This window comes from Episyrphus balteatus, chromosome 3 (assembly GCF_945859705.1).
Source record: "Episyrphus balteatus chromosome 3, idEpiBalt1.1, whole genome shotgun sequence".
Classification (NCBI taxonomy): domain Eukaryota; kingdom Metazoa; phylum Arthropoda; class Insecta; order Diptera; family Syrphidae; genus Episyrphus; species Episyrphus balteatus.
The window spans coordinates 66,965,069-66,988,257 of record NC_079136.1 but is presented as its reverse complement, the minus strand read 5'-3'; the positions used below and the strand labels follow the sequence as shown (position 1 = coordinate 66,988,257).

The 23,189-nt window shown below is 36.1% G+C and overlaps 1 long non-coding RNA gene across 1 annotated transcript; it reads right to left on the bottom strand.

The window, feature by feature from the left end:
* Positions 1-329: 329 nt before the first annotated feature.
* LOC129914853 (uncharacterized) lies at positions 330-1,016 on the bottom strand. Its single transcript, XR_008772256.1, has 3 exons — positions 792-1,016; positions 664-726; positions 330-597 (listed from the first exon to the last, which is right to left on the bottom strand). It is a non-coding gene; the product is annotated as an uncharacterized LOC129914853 (long non-coding RNA).
* Positions 1,017-23,189: the final 22,173 nt, after the last annotated feature.

Below are 23,189 nucleotides of genomic sequence, written 5' to 3'. Positions count from 1 at the left end.
CTTAATGAAATTGAAAAAAATCAATGGCCCTTAGTAATAGACCCGAATTTAGCAAAACTCGATTTCAACAAAAAAATTTGTTTTTTTTTCACCCCATAAAACAATTCTGACATTTATGATTTCAAATGTCATTATTTGAAGTATAATTGTAATAGATTTTTTCAATAAACCGAGTTTAGTTAAACATTGCAATGAAAACGTCTATGAATAGCAGCCGAGTTTATTTAACTTATTAAGCTTAAACTGTGGACTTAGAAGTCATTACTTTAGTAAATCTTTATGAATATGGCCCATTGTATAAATAGTTTTAAAAAAAAACATGCTCTATCCATACTTATTAAATAATTCCAAATTTATTGCTTTTTATTCTACATATGTAATTTGAGCTTTATCCAATCCTTTCTTAAAAAAAATCTATCAAGTATTTATCTACTGACTCTGACAATAAATTGTCAAATAAATAAAAATTAAATGTCAAAAAAATATAAATTCTCATACCGAAAATCGAACGACTTTCTTCTTATTAAAAATGGGTTCAATTCTCGTCGGGGTTATAACCACATCCTCCCCCTCAGCAAGGAAATAACCATGATTCAGCTGAAATAAAAATAAAGGACAAATTGAAAAATAAATGCAAGACAATAATAAAAAATCTAGACTTACAAAGACACACAATGCTGGAGGAATTAGATTCTCAACTGGATAAATCCAATGGTTTCGGCCAAACTAATTGTCAAAATTTAAATAACAATCAATTTAATAGTTAAAAATTAATAATTAAATTAACTTACACATAAATATCTTCTGTGAAAATTCATCAATTAAAAAGTCACTATATTTCTATTCTGCATTCTTATTTTCTTCTTTTTGTAAAATTTCTGTTGATTGTTGTTTTGATCAGCTTCAACAAACTGAGGAAAAAAATCATGAAAATTGTCGGGCTTAGGTAATTTTTCTGCAAAAAGTGGGTGTGAATTAGAAGATTTTTTTTTTCAAACTGACACATATAATGCCAAATTCAAATATTGACATTTGTTGGCAAGAAGCAAAAATCATTTTATAAAATAAAATCATAAAATCTCATAGATATCTTGATTGTTGATTCCAAAATTACAGAATTGGCCAAGCACAAGAAATGTTGTAAGATTGGTTGGTGTTCTTCAAAATGTTTTAATTTGTTGTTCTGAATACCATTGAATTTTGGACTAAGTACAATGGAAATGCATGCAAAATGGTAAAAATGCATTTTTTTCTAATATGTGTAGATTCGTTCAAAACTTAAATCTGTGGTCTAATTTTGGACTAAAGTGCAATGTAAATGCATTCAATATGATAAAAATACAATTTTTGGTTCAAAATTTAAATCTGTTGTTAACTTTTGAACTAAGGCTTGGTACGATGATCGAGACAATTTTTAGCTCCCATACAAATACAGTAAAACCCGGATAAGTGCCTCTCGCTTAAGTGCCTAACCCGCATAAGTGCCTTTGTTTTTTAGAACCAAAATTTTAAGGATTTTTTCATAGAAAACTCATCTTTTTAAGTACCTTTCGCTTAACTGCCTTTCCCGCTTAACTACCTTCTATTTTAAATACTTATAATTGAATTTACTTGCAAGAAATTCTTTTAAGTACACATTTGAAACAAGTTTCAGCAGTAAGAAAAACTTCATTTGCTAAAGCGCTGTAAGATTCAAAAATTCTACTAAAAGTAGAAACTAAGTAGTTAGTTATTTTAAACTTTCAAAGTTATTTTGTTTGTGAAGATTCTGTTTTTAATAAATCAAACATGTTTTTTTTTTAATTTTTAAGTAAATATAGAGATAAGTGCCTATGAGCACTTAAGCGGGTTCTTGTAAGTAACTTACCCGCTTTAGTGCCTAACAAAACGGGGCATTTAAGGTGAGGTACTTATCCGGGTTTTACTGTAATCGAAAAAATTTGGCCGAGCTAAAATTTATCTCAGCATTTATCGATAATTTTTATGGGAGCTAAAATTTGGCTCGGATCTACAAACCAGGCTTTAAGTGCAATTTTTTTTCAAAAATCTTCAGAATAGTTCAAAACTTATGTTTTATACCTATTTTGGATAAAAGTGCAATGGTAATTCTTCGATTTTCCTCAATCTACTACAATTCATTCCTCAAATTTGCTTACAATTAAATGGTTAATGTTAATCAGAGTTAAAAGTGAATGATTAAAAAAGCATTGTAATTTACACTTTATTTAAACCAGGTTTGTAATAAATTCAGCTTCGGATGCGCATATTTCGAATAATTATCATTTGTGTTAGTTGAAGACGTGAAGAATTCAATTACCTACTTATTTTTTTTTTTTAACGAAAAACCTATTCGGGATATCCCTTTTTATCTCATTTTAATCTCAAATTGAAAACTGTGCTTTTTCTTTCATTAATGCCCAGCCCAGTCAAAGAACTAGGTAAAGGTAAAGAGTGTGTGTTTCACCCCGTCGTGGGACTAAATAATGTTAATTTTATGAATATAATTTTGCTATACAAAAAAAAACTATACGATCTTTATTTATGAGGTATTTTGTTCGCTTCGTTTATAATCGTTTTGTGTTTATTTTTTTGTTGTTGCTCTTTGTTGTTGTTTTTTGTTATTTTAATTTTATAGGTTGGTCGACTTGACTAACTATTTATAGCTGCTAAAAGATCATTGCGCGAAATTACCAAAAAAGTTAAAATAATTGTTTAACAAAAAAAAAAAAAAAAAACATGAATGTCGATATTATAACTTTACTATTAGACTTTATAGTATGAGACGCTGCATTATGTTAATACCAGGTTGTCGCAGTGATGTCAGATCTGCGACAAACCTAAGTTAAAAAAGGTTCAGTTCTGACTTATGAGCAAACATCATGAAATAAAAATACACATTTGACAGCTGTCAAACTACTGGTAACAATAACAAGGTTGTCATTTCTGTGCCAATACTAAGAAATACTTATAAACTATTTAAAAAAACAGTTAAAATAAGGTACATGAAAAACTCAACCTTACCTCCTGGACTATTAGTTCTATCAGTTTGGGAGCGGAAAAAAGATGGACTGCTCTAGCTTTTGAGTTATGATTGTATATGCAAAGCAGAGGCAAAATATATAGGTACAATATAATTTACGCAGTGAGTTTTGCATTTTAAAGGGTACTTAACCTACACTTGAGTAAGCTTTGAAGCTAATTTTGGGGGCATTCATCTCTATTGTGCTTAGAGGTGTTTTGTTTTGTTTTGTTACTTTTTTTTTTGTAATTTGTTTAAGTTTAATGTTATTTTAAATATATTGCATAATTGTTTTGCTGCTGCTGGTTTATACTGCTGTAAATCTATTTGTTCTACTAAGCGAAATTGTCTCAACCGTTAAATTAAGGTTAATAATGTTTAACTCGGAGGTGGGTGTTTTTGTGATGTTAGGCTTTAAAGCGGAACTTTATTTTTGGGGATATGTATCTAATTATGTATTTAGAACGGGAAGCCAATTGAGTAAAAGCGTATTTTAATGCAACATTTGCGCGGCAATAACTATTACTCTGTATACGCCTTTTGATTTTAGGTCGAGTAATTTAATGCGTATCTGATTAATTTAATTGCGATTATTATATTTCAATTTGTAATGAATCTGTACTTAGATCGTATCGAATTTTTGTATATTTGAATGTTTTTTTTTTTTGGTCATACTGGCTGATCAACATACCGTTCATCTTTTATGATTTTTTTTTTTTGAGAGTCTGATTTGAGTCTTAACAATTTTGGGCTCAAACGATATTCATAATAACACGCATAAAAAGGATCTTAGCCGCAAATAACGAATAATAGTTAAACTTGGGGACTTAGGCTATATGCATGCACCTCAAAATGTTTATTGTTTCCTAAATAATGGTTGCTACGATTTGTAATTCATTATCAACGAAATTTTGGATTATGAGTATTGGTCATTCATCTCACACTATAAAAAAAGTAATGGCTTTGAAAATGAAATAAAAAAATAACTTCTAGCAGAACATGGTTTCGATCCACGGACCTCTGGGTTATGGGCCCAGCACGCTTCCACTGCGCCACTCTGCTTGATAAAATTCTGTCGCCAAATTGCATCCTCGTACCCTTACGAGTTTTTACCTTTAATTCTAATAGGTACTTAAAATTTTTGATCAATATATAGCGAAAAATCCAGTTGGACTTGGACTTTCTTTTGTTTCTTTCAAAACTATATTAATGTTCCAATTCCAACTAGAAAATCACATCTCAGTGGGAACCAAATACATTTTAAATGAGAAAAGAGAGTTTTTCTTGAAGTTCGAGTATTGAAAATGTGCGAATTGGGATCGACGAATCATTGGCACTGATTAAATCGTTATTAAATCCAAAGTGTATAGAATTAAGACAAGACACACAATCATTTGATTTATAGATAATATTAAAATGAATGGTCAATTGAATGGTAAAAAATAAATTTCTTTTCAGACGAACATTCGATCAGTCTACTTCAAATTTGTACTCATTCTTAGTAAGAGAAACTGACTGACACTAAAATCTTCGGTTCCATATTAGTATGAGATTTTATAATAAGGATTGACCTGTTGAATCCTTTTTTGAAAGATTCTAGTTCGAATTTTTCAACAATGTTAGTCTTACTATGCTAGGTAGGAAAACAAAAAGGACCAAAAGGAGAAGAGGATCCGCACACGAGCATGCGATTTGGCGACAAGATTTTATCAAGCAGAGTGGCGCAGTGGAAGCGTGCTGGGCCCATAACCCAGAGGTCCGTGGATCGAAACCATGTTCTGCTAGAAATGTTTTTTTTTTTTAATTTATTTAAAGAAAAACGTCTTTAAATATAAAAACTCGTTCTTATTGAAGAACTAAAATTAGTTAAGATTGATAAAATTATAATTATGAAGATTAAGAATAAGAAATATGAAAATGGAGATGAGAAGTGCTTTGAAATATTTTTAATAATTATTATTTTCTGCTTAAACTAAACCAGACTATGCTGTTATCACTTAATTAACGTACAAAATATGTCATTCTAAATTGGATAAAAAAAAAAATACATATAAAAAAAGACTCTTAGCAGAACATGGTTTCGATCCACGGACCTCTGGGTTATGGGCCCAGCACGCTTCCACTGCGCCACTCTGCTCTACAAATTTCGGCCTCCTTATCGAATTCTCGTGCTCTTGTATTTTTCATTCGTTTTTTTTTTGGCTGCTTAAACTGAAAGAAAAAAATAAAACTGAAGAGTTAATTAAATAATAAAAAAAAAAATTATTTCTTATCCTCGTACAATGAACGAGTATAAGAAGTATGTAATTTGTTTTGAAAAAAGCAGTTCGTCCAAGGCAAATATTAGTTGATTCCATGCAGTGCCGGATTAGCCTCAAGGCAAACTAGGCAGCTGCCTAGGGGCCGCTCGCCCCGACTACGAACAAACAAAATTTCTTGGAGTTGTACCTTCAATAAAAAACAGCATTACATTTGTATTTGTAAAAATAAGAAAAAAGAAGAATAAAAAAACGTTTGCAAATCATTAAACATTAGCCCCGTTCCATTGGAGGTGGTAGTTTACTCATGAGTTGATCTAGTACTATAATTACCACATGATCTTCTACTTCTACCACTGATCTTCTATTTTTTTTTTTTTTTTTTTTGTTATAATGAGCGCGCACTAAAGGGGTTTTGGGTACCCTTAATATACATGTGTTTATAATGAATTATGACTCCCATCCCATCCTGAAGGGCCCAACCCAGCGATGCCAGAGGGATTTTTTCCTGTTTTTTTTTTCGGTATTTTTGATTAGGGAAAAATGGAAAATCAACCCAGAACAGTCAGCTCAAAATATATCACGTTTAAATACCAAGACAAATACTGGTCTATTCGAATATTATTCCAACGACATCGAACCAGAGTTTAGTAACGAGATGGTGCCATTAAAGCTCTTCATGTTGCAATCAGATAATATGTCAGAAAAATCTGAGATTGTGCATGCAGAGAAGTTAGAAGTTAATATAGGCACCGTTACAAATTTATTCATAATGAATTACCCCAAAAAAAAACATAACTTCGAAAACAGCCAAAATGACGTTTTTTGGCATTTTCTAACGGTAAAATTTCAAAAACGGATGCCAATAAAATTTTGATTTCAGATTCGAGTTCAACACATCCAACACTACTAGGAAAGTATATTTTGGTTCTTGTGGCAAAAACCTTGTTGACCAGTGTTATCAATTAAAAAAAAAACTAAACCACCCACACGCGTTTTGAACGCGTTTCAAACGCGTTAAGGACGCGTTTTGGATGCGTTTTGGACGCGTTTCGGACGCGTTTCAGATGTGTTTTCCCAGCAAACGCAGAACTACAGAAAAAACCGGTGAAATATGTACGTAAAAGAAGTACTTCTTTTCCACTGAAAAAAGATAGGAGCTCGGGAAAAAAATCAGTTGTATACTTTCTGTATATAAGAATACGTGAAGCAGCTATCTCTTTCTTGCATGCAAGATGAAATAAATTTCCCCTCCATTAATAGTACAGACAAATGTACTTCAAAAGTGCATCAGCGAAGCACTTCTGGAAGTGGTCCTGATGTACATTTTCCAGTACTTTTTTACCTACAGAAAAAGCATTGAAACTTGTACTTTTAAAGTACTTATTTGGAGCACTTTCATGGGTTTATATCCGTACTGCTAAAATCCATATTTTAATTTCATCTGAAAATAAAAAAATCTTCAAAACAAACAAACAATTCTTTTAAACTATTATTTAATATTTTATTGGAAAAACACAAAATAGTTTTTTTTTTTTTGAAAACAAAATACACTTAAAAAAAAGATCCTTCTGCACGCGACTGTGGCCTGGCCAGTTGAAAAAAATGAAAAAGAAAAAAATACTCTGCGTCTGCAGTCTGCACTTTGGTGGTAGTTTTTGTATCTTGTTTTGATTTTTTTTTCTAAATGCTTAAGGCTGAAGCTACTGTAAACTCAGTCAATGATGTCTGCAATTGATCGCCACTAAAAGACAGAAAAATCAACAACTTTATAATTTATCAATTTTATAATCAGCATACCTTTATTTTCCAAATCAATTGGTGGTTGTTTTTGTCTCATTTTTGTATTACTTTTTCTTCTAAATGCACAAGGCTGAGGCTGTGCATTTTGATGGTGGAAATAAATTTTTGTGGCGTGCCGAAGAATTTGTGTGGTAGATATTGTTTAGAGAAAATAGTTTTCACAAATAACAAATAGCGTTTCGGACGCGTTTCGGACGCGTTTCAGATGTGTTTTGCAAGCTTTTCGGACGCGTTTCAGACGCGTTTTGGACGCGTTTTGGACGCGTTTTGGACGCGTTTCAGACGCGTTTAGGACGCGTTTCGGACGCGTTTCAGACGCGTTTTGGACGCGTTTTGGGCGCTTTTTGGGCGCGTTTCAGATGCGTTTTGGACGCGTTTCAGACGCGTTTTGGACGCGTTTCAGTTGCGTTTTGGACGCGTTTCAGATGCGTTTTGGGCGCGTTTCAGATGCGTTTTGGACGCGTTTCAGACGCGTTTTTAACGCGTTTCAGACGTGTTTCAGACGCGTTTCAAACGCGTTTTGGACGCGTTTCAGATGCGTTTCAGACGCGTTTTGGACGCGTTTCAGACGCGTTTTAGACGCGTTTCGGACGCGATTAACACCCGTTTTGGACGCGTTTTGGGCGCGTTTAAGATGCGTTTTAGACGCGTTTTGGACGCGTTTCGGATGCGTTTCAGACGCGTTTTGGACAAGTTTCAGACGCGTTTTAGACGCGTTTTGGGCGCTTTTTGGGCGCGTTTCAGATGCGTTTTGGACGCGTATCAGACGTGTTTCAGACGCGTTTCATACGCGTTTTGGACGCGTTTCAGACGCGTTTCGGACCCGTTTCAGACGCGTTTTGGACGCGTTTCAGTTGCGTTTTGGACGCGTTTCAGACGCGTTTTGGACAAGTTTCAGACGTTTTGGATGAGTTTTGGACAAGTTTCAGACGCGTTTTGGACGCGTTTCAGACCCGTTTTAGACGCGTTTTGGACGCGTTTTGAACGCGTTTCAGACCCGTTTCAGACGCGTTTTGGACACGTTTCAGATGCGTTTTGGGCGCGTTTCAAATGCGTTTTGGACGCGTTTCAGACGCGTTTCGGACTTGTTTCAGACGGGTTTCAGACGCGTTTCGGACGCGTTTTGGACGCGTTTTGGACCCGTTTCAGACGCGTTTTGGACGCGTTTCAGATGCGTTTTGGACGCGTTTCAGATGCGTTTTGCGCGCGTTTCAGACGCGTTTTGGACGCTTTTCAAACGCGTTTTGGACGCGTTTCAGACGTGTTTCAGACGCGTTTCAGACCCGTTTCAGACGCGTTTTGGACACGTTTCAGATGCGTTTCAGACGCGTTTTGGACGCGTTTCAGACGCATTTTGGACGCGTTTTGGACGCGTTTCAGATGCGTTTTGGACGCGTTTCAGATGCGTTTCAGACGCGTTTTGGACGCGTTTCAGACGCATTTTGTACGCGTTTCATGTGCGTTTCAGACGCGTTTTGGGCGCGTTTCGGACGCGATTCACACGCGTTTTTTACGCGTTTCGGACGCGTTTCAGACGCGTTTCAGAGACGTTTTGGACGCGTTTCAGATGCGTTTTGGGCGCGTTTCAGACGCGTTTTGGACACGTTTCAGATGCGTTTCAGACGCGTTTTGGACGCGTTTCAGACGCATTTTGGACCCGTTTTGGACGCGTTTCAGATGCGTTTCAGATGCGTTTCAGACGCGTTTTGGACGCGTTTCAGACGCATTTTGGACGCGTTTCAGATGCGTTTCAGACGCGTTTTGGACGCGTTTCAGACGCATTTTGGACGCGTTTTGGACGCGTTTCAGATGCGTTTTGGACACGTTTCAGATGCGTTTCAGACGCGTTTTGGACGCGTTTCAGACGCATTTTGGGCGCGTTTCAGACGCGTTTTGGGCTCGTTTGCGTTACAGAAGCTTTTTGGATGCGTTTCGGACTCGTTTCAGACACGTTTTGGACGCGTTTCAGACGCGTTTCAGACGCGTTTTGAACGTGTTTCAGATGCGTTTTGGACGCGTTTTGGACGCGTTTCAGACGCTTTTGGAAGCGTTTCAGATGCGTTTTTGACGCGTTTCAGACACGTTTTCGACGCGTTTCAGACACGTTTTGGACGCGTTTCAGATGCGTTTTGGGCGCGTTTTGGACGCGTTTTGGGCTCATTTCAGACGCGTTTTGGATGATTTTCGGACGCGTTTCAGACGCGTTGTGGACGCGTTTCAGACGAGTTTCGGACGCGTTTCAGACGCGTTTTGGACAAGTTTCAGACGTTTTGGACGCGTTTTGGACAAGTTTCAGACGCGTTTTGGACGCGTTTCAGACCCGTTTTAGACGCGTTTTGGACGCGTTTTGAACGCGTTTTGAACGCGTTTCAGAGCCGTTTCAGACGCGTTTTGGACGCGTTTCAGATGCGTTTTGGACGCGTTTCAGATGCGTTTCAGACGCGTTTCAGACCCGTTTCAGACGCGTTTTGGACACGTTTCAGATGCGTTTCAGACGCGTTTTGGACGCGTTTCAGACGCATTTTGGACGCGTTTTGGACGCGTTTCAGATGCGTTTTGGACACGTTTCAGATGCGTTTCAGACGCGTTTTGGACGCGTTTCAGACGCATTTTGGACGCGTTTCAGATGCATTTCAGACGCGTTTTGGGCGCGTTTCAGATGCGTTTTGGACGCGTTTCAGGCGCGTTTTGGACGCGTTTCGGACGCATTTCAGACGCGTTTCAGACGCGTTTTGGACGCGTTTTAGACGCGTTTTGGACGCGTTTCAGACGCGTTTTGGACGCGTTTTGGACGCGTTTCAGATGCGTTTTGGACGCGTTTCAGATGCGTTTTGGACGCGTTTCATACGCGATTCACACGCGTTTTGGACACGTTTTGGGCGCGTTTCAGATGCGTTTTGGACGCGTTTCAGACGCGTTTTGGACGCGTTTCGGACGCGTTTCAGACGCGTTTCAGACGCGTTTCAGACGCGTTTTGGACGCGTTTTAGACGCGTTTTGGACGCGTTTCGGACGCGTTATAGAAGCGTTTTGGATGCGTTTCGGATGCGTTTCGGATGCGTTTCAGACGCGTTTTGGGCTCGTTTCGGACGCGATTCACACGCGTTTTTTACGCGTTTCGGACGCGTTTCAGAGACGTTTTGGAAGCGTTTCAGACGCGTTTTGGACGCGTTTTGGACGCGTTTCAGATGCGTTTTGGACGCGTTTCAGACGCGTTTTGGAAGCGTTTCGGACGCGTTTCAGACGCGTTTCAGACGCGTTTTAGACGCGTTTTAGACGCGTTTTTGACGCGTTTTGGACGCGTTTCGGACGCGTTTTGGACGCGTTACAGAAGCGTTTTGGATGCGTTTCGGACTCGTTTCAGACACGTTTTGGACGCGTTTCAGACGCGTTTTGGACGCGTTTCAGACGCGTTTTGAACGTGTTTCAGATGCGTTTTGGACGCGTTTCAGACGCTTTTGGAAGCGTTTCAGATGCGTTTTTGACGCGTTTCAGACACGTTTTGGACGCGTTTCAGACACGTTTTGGACGCGTTTTTGGACGCGTTTTGGACGCGTTTTGGGCTCATTTCAGACGCGTTTTGGATGATTTTCGGACGCGTTTCAGACGCGTTGTGGACGCGTTTCAGACGAGTTTCGGACGCGTTTCAGACGCGTTTTGGACGCGTTTTAGACGCGTTTCAGACGCGTTTTGGACGCGTTTTAGACGCGTTTTAGACGCGTTTTGGACGCGTTTCGGACGCGTTTCGGACGCGTTTTGGACGCGTTACAGAAGCGTTTTGGATGCGTTTCGGATGCGTTTCAGACGCGTTTTGGGCTCGTTTCGGACGCGATTCACACGCGTTTTTTACGCGTTTCGGACGCGTTTCAGACGCGTTTCAGAGACGTTTTGGAAGCGTTTCAGACGCGTTTTGGACGCGTTTCAGACGCGTTTTGGACGCGTTTCAGACGCGTTTTGGACGCGTTTTAGACGCGTTTTAGATGCGTTTTGGACGCGTTTCAGATGCGTTTTGGACGCGTTTCAGACGCGTTTTGAAAGCGTTTCGGACGCGTTTCAGACGCGTTTCAGACGCGTTTTGGACGCGTTTTAGACGCGTTTTAGACGCGTTTTAGACGCGTTTTGGACGCGTTTCAGACGCGTTTTGGACGCGTTTCAGACGCGTTTTGGACACGTTTCAGATGCGTTTCAGACGCGTTTTGGACGCGTTTCAGACGCATTTTGGACGCGTTTCAGATGCGTTTCAGACGCGTTTTGGGCGCGTTTCGGACGCGATTCACACGCGTTTTTTACGCGTTTCGGACGCGTTTCAGACGCGTTTCAGAGACGTTTTGGAAGCGTTTCAGACGCGTTTTGGACGCGTTTCAGACGCGTTTTGGACGCGTTTCAGATGCGTTTTGGACCTGTTTCAGACGCGTTTTGGACGCGTTTCGGAAGCGTTTTGGACGCGTTTAGACGCGTTTCAAACGCGTTTCGGACGCGTTTCAGACGCGTTTTTGACGCGTTTCAGACACGTTTTGAACGCGTTTTTGGCGCGTTTCAGATGCGTTTTGGGCGCGTTTCAGACGCGTTTTGGGCTCATTTCAGACGCGTTTTGGATGATTTTCGGACGCGTTTCAGACGCGTTGTGGACGCGTTTCAGACGAGTTTCGGACGCGTTTCAGACGCGTTTTGGACGCGTTTTGGACAAGTTTCAGACGCGTGTTGGACGCGGACGCGATTCACACGCGTTTTGGACGCGTTTTGGGCGCGTTTCTGATGCGTTTTGAACGCGTTTCAGACGCGTTTCGGACGCGTTTCAGACGCATGGACGCGTTTTGGACGCGTTTCGGACGTGTTTCAGACGCGTTTTGGACGCGTTTCAGACGCGTTTCAGACGCGTTTCAGACTAGTGATGGATAGTTCCGGAGCCAAACAGTTCCTGGAACTAGTTGCTCACTCGGAACTAGTTCCACTAGTTCCCCAAAATTAATTTAAACAGTTCCATCGTTCAGACACAGCCACACACAAAAGAAAGAATGAAGAAGAGGAACAAGAAACAAAACGAATGCGAATATATCTCTGTCTCTGTTTGAAATACACAATACACACACGCATGTCATAGAATTCTCATCCAAAGCCAACACACATGGATGCGAACGAGTTGAGCGCCAAAAATTCACAAACCAAAACCACAACTACTTTCTTATGAATCATGCTCACGGACATGGAACTACATTAATAGTTCCAGTTCCAGGATCAGGAAAAAATATTCAAATTCATACTATTTCTTATTTTGATGCATTTTATTGAAAAAAAAACTTAAATTCTAGATAGTTCCGCGGAACTAGTACCAGGAACTAGAAGGTAGATTAAGTTTGTGTCAACCGACATAAGTTTTTCTGGCCGCTTTAAACGGCCATCAGGAAAAAATATTCAATATCCATACTATTTCTTTTTTTGATGCATTTTCCTGAAAAAAGAACCGTTCCATGTTCGTTCCGGCTTTGGAACTGTTTTGCGGATCTCTGTTTTGTGTAATTTGCCTTGTCTATAATAATAATAAAATCAAAATTGAAACTTTTTCGTATGATTTCTCTTTCCAGTTTTATAATGAAACCGTAATGCGGACTTATAACGAGTCGATTTTCGCCGTGCGGCGAAGCTTTTTGGTGTCAGTCGAGTCGTGTGAACGTAAGCCGCACGCGACTAAAGTGACAATCCCCATACTAGAGTCCTAGTCGACTTAAGCCGTGAGACATATCATGTGGTTAAAATCGACTCGTGAAAAGTCGGGATAGGTATACCTACTTATACCTTTTGAATCTAATATATTTTCTAATAACTTATCGTTAATAAAAATTATCTGTGAACCATCAAGTTGCTTAAATTTTTTTGTTGAGATATTACTACAATATTTATTATAGTTATTTCAAAACTTTTAGTTTACATTTATAAAATGACATGATAGGACACCAGATTATATTCGATTAGTCTCTAGTAAGTTACCTGCACAAATTTCTAACCTAACTTTAAAATAGCTTATGATATTGAAAAAGCATAGGAAAAGGGCCCAAGAATTATTTTGCCTAGAGGCCCATGACATGGTTATTGCGGCACTGATTCCATGAGAAGAAGAATACTTACAAAATTTCATATCTACTTCTTGAAGTTAAAAAATATAAGAAGATAAGCATAAACCATTTTGTAAACTCAATATTATTCTCAAGACACAAAAGTTTGCTGTCTGCGAAGCTCAACAAAAAGAAATCTTGCTAACTAATTAAGTCGAAGTTCATATACAGTTGAAACTCGATTAACCGGGATGGTCGGGACCGAGCCCATTACGTATAATCGAAAATCCCGAATAATAGAACTTTATTTTCTCAAACAAAAAATTATATATATTTAAGTATTTATCATTTATTTATTTATTTATTGTATTTAATTTATTTAAAAAAAAAACGAAATCAAAAATAAGGTACTCGTAAAAAAACAAAATACTACACATATCCAGTAACTTTTTTTTGCGTTGGACTGATTTGAAGTGAAGGAATTTGTTAGGTGTTATTCATATATTACGGATAGTAGAGGTTATTATGGATAACAGAGTTTAAATTAATACGTGGTCTTTATTTCCGCGAACAAATTTCAAATATTTTCATCACGGATAATAGAGCGTCCCTGTTAATCGAATCCCGGATAATCGAGTTTCAACTGTAATTACATAAAGATATACGATTACCTACACACAATAAGGACACCACTCCATTCAATTCAACCATTGACGAAAAACATTCATTCAAGTGTTACAGGAATAATGTCTAAAACTATGAATTCAACTACGGCTTTTAATAATTTTGAATTAAATTCAAAGTGGTTCTCATCAACTCAAAATTTATTCCACATTGCATTAAAATAAAAATGAACTGATTGCATGGCCTGCTCGCTATAATAACCTAGTCCTCTTTTAGAAATTTGTCAAAAATAAGAAGGTCTCAACTCAATACATAAATAGTATGATTAATAACGCAACATAAATTTACATACTTTAGCCAGCCTAAAGAGGAAACCAATAGAAGATTATCCACTTTGTTGAGCAACATTGTGCAAGTTTCTTTTTGTACATGACACATAGTTGTCCATTTTTATTTCTTCTTGAAACTCAGCATGTATTATAAAATTAATAACCCAATATTTTATTTAAATACCACACAAGGCATTAAATGAAGCTCTGTGGGAGAATCTTGTACTGTTGTCACCACATAAAACTGGGGAATTAATACAATATTTGTATCTAGTTTTGAATATTTCATTATTGACGGTCCAGCTTGTTTTAAATCTTAATTCGCGCAATAAGCCTGTGTACAAGGGTATGATAATGAGTGAAACATAATGGGCCATATTCATAGACACTGTCTAAGTCACTTATAAGAAAGACTGGAATATGCTATTCAAATAACATTGGAAAAATACCAGTCTCTCTAATATAAACAGGGGTCTTAAATCTACTCAATGCTAATTTTGTGTATTTGCTAATTTTAAGTTTAAGCTTTTAACTATTGTGAGGAAGAATAATTTTTTAACGCCTGTATCTAGGAAGGATCTAACATAATACACTATCTTTATATCTTCAATTTAGAAACGGTTAAATAGACTTTCGTAAGTTGTGTTTTCTTCAACTAGCTGTCATTGAAGAAAACACAACTTACACAACAAACTTAAAAAAAAACTCCTAAAACCGCCAATTCCGTTTATGTTTATGCAATAAAATCATCATTAATAAGGTATTAAATTTTTACTTTTAGGTACTGCTGCAATATGGTTTAATGGGCTTAAAAATAGATATTACTGATACGTGATATCTAGATAACGGTTTTAAAAAAATACCCCAAAGACCATCAAAAAATCTGCATCACCAGAACCTTAAATTTGTGCCATTTGCACAAAACTTCATTATCGTGAACAGAGGATTGCTTGGAACTCATATTTTTTTCAAATTCTGACTGTCAAAAGCTACAGAAACTATGATGTCCAAAATATTTTAAGTTTTTTCCCTTGAAGCTAATAAAGTCATTTTAAAAACTTAGTACAAGCAATTAAAGTATCAAATTTCTACCTCGATCTATATCATTCAAATCAATTAAACATGGGTTATTTGAATTATGATAGTAAAATTGAATGAACAATAATTATTTCCAGCACGTTATCCATGCATAGGTACACACATAGGTGAAATTAAATAAATTCAAACGCAGTAGAACCTATCGCGATAATAATTGCTTGGGAAGAATTGCATTTATACAGGAAGTAAGGGAATTGCATTTATTTGAATTTAAAAAAAATAATAAGAAGACGAGAAACAGTTAAACGTGTCATTGTGCTTGCATGTAGCGCAAGTAACGAGTACGTATTCAAAATAAAAAATCCTCCCAAAACAATTCGATTGCCAGCTGAATTGCGTTAAAAATTTTACTCACCCTCTGCTCCCCTCTTGGTTTGCACTCTCTCAGGCAAATAGCATGTCCGTCCTTCGTCTCTGTGTCCTCCTCAAAAAACCCACCAACTCAACTACCAACTATATTCAGGTTCAGGTCTCGGGGTGCACGACTTATTATTTATTTGCGCCCTTTGCTTGCAGTGTTCGAATTTTGAAAATGTCTGTATTTAACACATGCAACTTGCAACGACACCCAGAGACAGACAACAGCATTCTATCGAGAGAGGCTTATCTAAATCTTTATACTTGGCTACTCGCGGTGTTTTAATTGCTGACTGAACCTCTCGTCCGTCCATCGTTGTTGTTGTTCTTGTTGTGTTGTTCGTTTATGTCGTTGTCGTAGCCGTATTTTAGTTGTCGTCTCACTTTGCTAAGGTGGACAATATAATACGGCCGACTTGGTTGTTCCTTTTTTTTTTTTCATTTCTGTGTTGTCATTTGCGCTCACCAAAAAGGTAGAGAAATTTCCTTAAAAATTCGTCACATACATTGCCCTTAACTTGAACGTTAGGTTGTTGCAATTTTATTTCACCGATCTTTTAATAAATTTAATTATACTAAACTTTAATTAATAAGCAATATGAAACGCGAATCTAATTATTTTATTACTTTAATAAATTTATTACTTTAATAAAAGAAAAAAACAAACGAAAGCGCGACTTAATCGAAATTAATTTAATGAGGTAAATGACAACTGTCAAACAATGAGCGCGTTCGATGAAATGAAATATGCAAACATACAACAAAATTATGCTGTATCCCGTAGCTCAGTGTGATGGGGTGGGTTCAGACTTTTTGATACACTTTATTAATCCGTCCGATTAATAAAATGTATCAAACAACAATAAAAAAAAAATACACAACAATAAAAACAAATTATCTAAATGGAAATTAAATAAAAGTAAACACAGGGTGTTACTTCTACTTACTAGGGTGGGCGCCAGGAAACTTTTTAAGTGGAAGTTTACCAAAACCAGACCTAAGCTGAAAATTAATCTTCAAAAATTGAAAATAAAAGAAATGAATTTATTTCCTAATTGGAATTTAAGAAATTTTATTTTTAAAGACTGGGAAACCTTGGTAGTCCTGGACTAAAACCCAGTATCTTTTCGAAAACAAGAAATAGTACAATAATAATTTATTTGAAACGACGAATGAAATTCAAAATGTAAATATGTAAAAAAGCAAAAGAAAACCAAAAGCAAAAACAAAAATTAACAATTTCTTTGTGCCAAAAAAAGACACAAAGGAAAACCACTTTGGGAAAGATCCCGAAAAACAACGGTAAGTTACAACGGTCGCGAGTCCCGCAAAGTATCGGGATAGAACAAAACGGAACGAAGGCCTAATCGGTCAACAAATTATTCCCACTTTAGGGCCACTCAAAAACGAAATTTAACCAACTAATATTTTCAAAAATAAAAAAAACCAAATACTTAGCTTCAAAAAAACTTGAATCCTTTGTCCTGGTATAAGTCTATGTCCCAAACAATTTTTCCTCCCTCGAATGGTATCTTCGGACCTCCTCCGAATAAAAATTTTCCTCCAAAATTTTTCACGAAAATACTTGTCCCCAACTGGACTTATATTTTCCCAAACTCAAACTCTATATCTTTAAATTAATTAGCCAAAAAAATCGAAAATAGTTTTTCGCTTAAACTTTTCACCACTAACTCGCTTAAAAGTCTTCCAAGAAGTGAAGTAATAATGGCGGGCCAAAACGAACATGCCGCCACGACCATATGGTCATCCTCTTCCGATCTTTGTGCAAGGAGGTTTTCTGTCTCGGTCTAACAACAGCACCCTGCCTATTGGCTAGTGGCCTGCTCCGATGTCGAAAAACCATCGCATGCGATCTCATGCGTTGGTGATATTCTCACCAACAGTGGCTCAGTGGACGCATTCAGCCCGCTTCCGCCAATTCCATTTAAAAAGAATTAAACGAAAAACTATTTAAAAATCACGCAAAGTCCCCAGCCCAAACCGGCCCAGAACTAATAAATTGGAGGAAAATATTTCTTCTAGACGGAGTCACGACCATTTACATTTTCAAATTAAACCGCGAGAAAGGATTCAAACGCGAAAATTAAATAAACTAAAACCGTAGACCTTCGCGCAGACAATTAGGGGAAGGGAAACACATCGCAAAGTGGTTTTACTTTTTGTACCAGGCACTTATGTTGGGCACTCGGCCATGCTAAATTTACGTTGGTGAATTATAATTCACATTTACGTTGGACATGGGTAAATACTTCATGTCTTTATCTCCTGAGTGAGTCATCTCTCACAAACATATCTAATGTATCTTCAAATAGTTATTGTTTGGACCGCCCGTCCAAATAGTTATACATCTCCAAATAATTATTGTATGGACCGCCCGTCCAATAACGACTTTATAGTCTGTGTGAACTATCAATCACACGTCACACTATATGTTGTAATGTAAACCTGTTTTATTTGCTTTTCCAAGATACTCAAAGAACAAGCTTCTGGCTGATGGACCAGGTCTCTAATAATCTCTTCGAGCATTTTGGAGCAGCAAAAGAATGGGATTCAAGAAAATAATTAAAAGGGAATGGAATGGGAAGGTAAAACTTGTTGTGGTAAAATTTACCGCAACAAGGTAGTATACACAATACACCTAAACTACACTTTTGCTAGGGTTTAAGGGACTTTTAATAGTTGCGGACAAAACTATAATAACGCAATAACAACAACAACAACAATAGCAACAAAATTACAGCTTCTTCGCAGCGAAATGTAGTCAATTATGTCGCAGAATGTAATACGTGTAATTATAATAATAAATGTACACAGAAGAAAAGTATCCAATTTGAAGCTCAGCAGAGGTTAGAGGGAGTATACCTTAGATACAATTTGAATCTTAACAAAAAAGAGAAAATAAATTCAATTACTTATCCGATATGTGACTAATTTTTAAACTTGATGAAGATCTCACAACAAATAAATGTTGAAATGCTCGAGACGCCATGAATTTTATTCTGGATGAGGCCTTCGGTTTCCAGTTAAGATCAAATTTTCACGGGATTATTGTTTATTGTCTACTGTCCAGTATCATTACAGTTTCAGCTTTTAAGCCAAGAAATCTTTCTACCTTTCGGCAACCAATTTATAATTTACAAGGCAGTTCCTTAGATCAGTCGCATCCATAACTCTATCAGCGTTACCGTTGAAAATTTTTGAAATTTTTTTTTTTTTTTAAATAGTCGATTTCGGCTCTCAGAAGAAAATGGTTACAAATCTGGAAAATTGAAATAAGTCGCTTTTTATCGAAAAAAGTCGTTATACCGTATTATTTTTTTAACATTTCTATATTAGAGTTTTTTTTTTTAAGATTTATGGAAGCTAACATATTTTCGCATGTTTCTCTTTTTTTAATCCGTTTGTTAATATATGCTTTATTAATTTTATCTTAGAAAATACTCTTTCAGCACAAGCGCTATTGTGAGGTTAAATTTGAACATTTGCTACAAATTTGTATAAATCTGTTTTTGAGATTACTTATTTTATACCAAAACTATTCCAAATCATTTCTTTCAAAAATTAATTTTAACTGTCATCAAATGACTTATTTTCAAGAAGTTTGTACTGCTCAATTACTTTTTCTGGTTGATTTGTAAAAGTTTTTAAAGTTGAAATTAGCTGAAAATAGTTAAAATGTTGTTTAGGTTGAATGAGATTTCGGTCTAGAAATGTTTTAGTAATGTAAGCTTTTCATCTACCAAAATCAAACCTTTTTGTCTTCACATAAATTTAAATAATATTGAAATCCTTGTTCTTTTTAGTAAAATTATTTCAGAAAATATTAGTTGTTTGTTGGTAATTCAGCTTTCTAATCTTCAATTGAAGAGTTACTCTCCGTCTTTGTTTTCTTCACTGGTAGTGCCGAAGTAACCTTAGCCTTGATTGGCCGCAGTGAGGTGATGTTCAATATATTGCAAATTCCCAAGAAAAATGACAAGGATCAGTAATGTTGCACACATAATTTCGGTGACCATATTTCTGGAAGTGAAACCCGGGACAGATATAAAATTCGTTGGATCGTTTTGAAAATATTGATTAAAAAAAAAATTTTAATTTTTTTAAATGAGTTTTCATAATTTTTCCTTGTTTTGATATCAAGATTTTCTAAACGATTTTATGGGAGCGTTTTTGTTAAAAAAGTCGTTTACGAAATCAGAAATCAAGAAAATGGTTTTATAATAATGTCTGTTAATAACTTTTTTTAATCAAAGTTTTTTTTAATCAAAATCTGGAGAGATGTTTTTTAACATTTCAATTTTATTTCAAATGATTTTGAAATTGAATGATCTTTAACACAACATGTCCTTAACAGTTTTTCAACTTATCTGGGATCTTTACTCTTCCATATGTTGTTCTTTATTCGTTTTTAACTGGTGAAGCAACCTGACAAACAGAAGCTGGAACTTAATAATTGACGAACATTAAAAAAAGCTGAAGCCTAGTGCAGAAGCGAAACGAAAATGTTCATACAAAACCAGCACAACGAAATCGTAAACGAAAATTTTGCTTTTCGTTGCACAATACGCAGCTAAGGTAACGAAATTCTTACCTGTGCAAGAATATATGAAGAGTTTTCAATCGTTTGTCACTCCCATTTATTTGTCCAGGCAATTTTTCTTGCAGCAACAGTTTTTTGACTTTGGAGACTTAGAAAAATTTTCTTTTTGCTTCAGCAGCGTACTAGGCTTTATCCGAAAAATTTTAATTTCCAACCACTTTTTTCTTGTTTTCCGTACAAGCTATTTAAAATATTGAATACAAAAATCAGAGAATGTGCAAATACGGGACAATCAGGGGACAAATTACAAAATACGGGACACTTATACGTCCCGAGTTGCTTAAATAAAAAATACGGGACAGTCCCGGGTAAACCGGGACGGATGGTCACCGTACACATAATACACAATTTTTGTGTCGACTTCTTCATGTACAAGACAAGATAATGAAGGAACTTCAGTTTTTTTTCAATGCTACCGTTGACTTCTCTAAAACAATATCAATTATCGAAACTTTAGTGCACCGTTTCTGTACTGAGGAAGGGAATCATTAATTCCGTACTCTAATGGATTAATAAAAAAACTGAGCTGCCTCTTTAAGTTGTTATTCCTCAGTTCTTTGGAGAAATCTTCTGGTCTTACCTGATCAGGGACAGGCGACAAGGATGGTGTAAGAGCCATTCACTGTTCTTTCTCTGCCTATGAGCTCATTATCTTAAATGGAGTATTTTTTGTTTTTGTCGAAAATTATAGATTCTTGACGCAGAAATTTTTTTTTAGATAGCAAGCCAAACTTTTAGGGGACGTTTTTTATGAGAACCAAAATGAAAAAACCATCCACGATTTGTACCGTTACTCTTTCAGATGGATTGGTTGTAATTTGTTATTTTTTTTTAATTATTCTCATTAATACTGCTTTATCTGTTTTGCACATTGTTCCATCAATATGACACATGGACCTTGGTAGAGGCAGAGAGGTTAGCCATATAAATGATCTCTTTCAAGGATAATACTAACAATCTTCCAAACAAGTCTCTTTGCATTCGTACTTCCTGAACTTTTTTGGCAATTTTTATCAGCTTTTTAAAAGAATTTCCTCCAAAATAAATACTTTCTAATTCCGTGACCTTTCTTTTTAAATAAAGTTAATCTTCTTCGTCGACACAGAAGAAAAGATAGAATCCAAACAAGACCTATAGCCAACGAAGAAGATTAACTTTATTTCCTCCAAAATGTACGATTAGGAATTAAACTTACAAAATTACCAAAACTAGTATACTTCTTTTAAATTATTTCAGACCGAAATGCTACCAGACAAAATTATTCTTGTCTAACTCCCCAACACCTTTCTATTCATATGCTTCAAAACGTTATTTACAGATGCAGACGTATTTGGAGCAGATTCACATTTTGTCTTGCACAAACCATCGCAGTTGAATGGCTTACGCAACTAATATGCCAAATTGTTGGTAGCTATATTTTTCTGACACAGCAAAAATTATTATTTTTTCCTACCAAAGTGGATGTATTATCCGAAGAGAGTCAAATAAAATGACTAAATAACTTTTTTTTTTTAGAAAATAGTCTTTCCTGTCCCATTGGCTGGTTCAACTAGTCGAAGAGTAATCAGAAGCCTTAACTTTGGATTTTTCAAAGTGGATGGCGTAATGATAATGATTTAGAAGTTAGGATTTATAAGGTGGATTATCTATCCTGCAGTTGAAACCTCACAGCATCATATTTGCTTATTAAAAGAGTGTAAGTACTTCATTGTTATGACTTCTTTGGCAATTTTCTTTTAATGATCTTCCAAAGATTTTCTATAGGGTTCAGATCAAGAGATTACTTGGTCTGGATAAAACTTTCATTTTTTTACTTTGGCGTGGGGTTGAGTCATGCATAAATGTATGTGGCTCGTTGATTGGTACCCATTCTCTGAGTTGGGTTATAGGACTGGTTCGTAATATATCTTTGACCTGCTTCATTATTCCCTGGATAATTGGGAGATGTCCAATGCCTCCTGGGCTGATCACTGACCACATCATAACTTTGAGCGGATGTTTAACCCTTTCTACGGTGCAGTCTAAGTCTAATGCACTTCAAATTGGCACACTGACAGCTAGGGTTGCCAACCGTACACTAAAAAAGAGTATTGTGCTCTATTTCAAGTATGTGTACTCTATAATCTATAACTCTGATAGAGTACGTCAAAATACTCTTTTTTTACTTAAGACTGTGTGTACCCTGTACCACCACATAAATTTGTATTATTAACGGCCATATTATTCACTAGTTTAAAAATTACATCTGAATGTTAAATTGTCAAATGTCAAAAATAAATCCAAATCCAAAATAGTTATCCCGATTTTAACTATGAAAATAGTTAAAAATAGTTAAAAATGACTTTTCTCTGTATGATAGTATTATGGATTTGGATTTATTTTTGACATTTCAATTTCCTTACATCCAGATGTATTTTTTAAACTAGTGAATAATATGGCCGTAAGTTTAAAAAAAAACGAGGCTTAAAATATTCGACCTTATAATTTCTAAATTTCAACAATTGTAATTTAGAGAGTACAAATCACAATAATTTTGGTCGTTGTTTTAGTACGACCTATTTGTTTTGTGTTTGTTTCTTAGTCAGATTTAAAATTTTATTTTTTTGCTAATTCTAAGGAGTAAAGCTACATATTTTGAAAAACTTAAACATTGTTTTTTTTTTTAATCGAAAAAATGAATCGCAACTGATGCAATTTTCTTGACCTTGCAATGTTAATTCATCGAAATAAAAAGAAATAAGAAGCTCAAATATTAATACCTTGATTTTGTACCAAAGAAAATCTTAAGGTTTTAGATAATAAATAAGGTTAGGTAGAAATGGCTGTAAGGAAAACGACTGACACACTTAGACCACTTATTGGTCCGTTGTGATACCATGATTTTGCAAGGAAATTACTGACTAATTAAACCAGTTGGAGCTTTTAATGAAGCGGTGAAGGTTGAAGATGTCAGTATTAATTAATTCACTAGTATCTTCTAAGAAATATTTTTCCAAGTATTTTTTACGTCTACTGGAAAGGACAGGACATG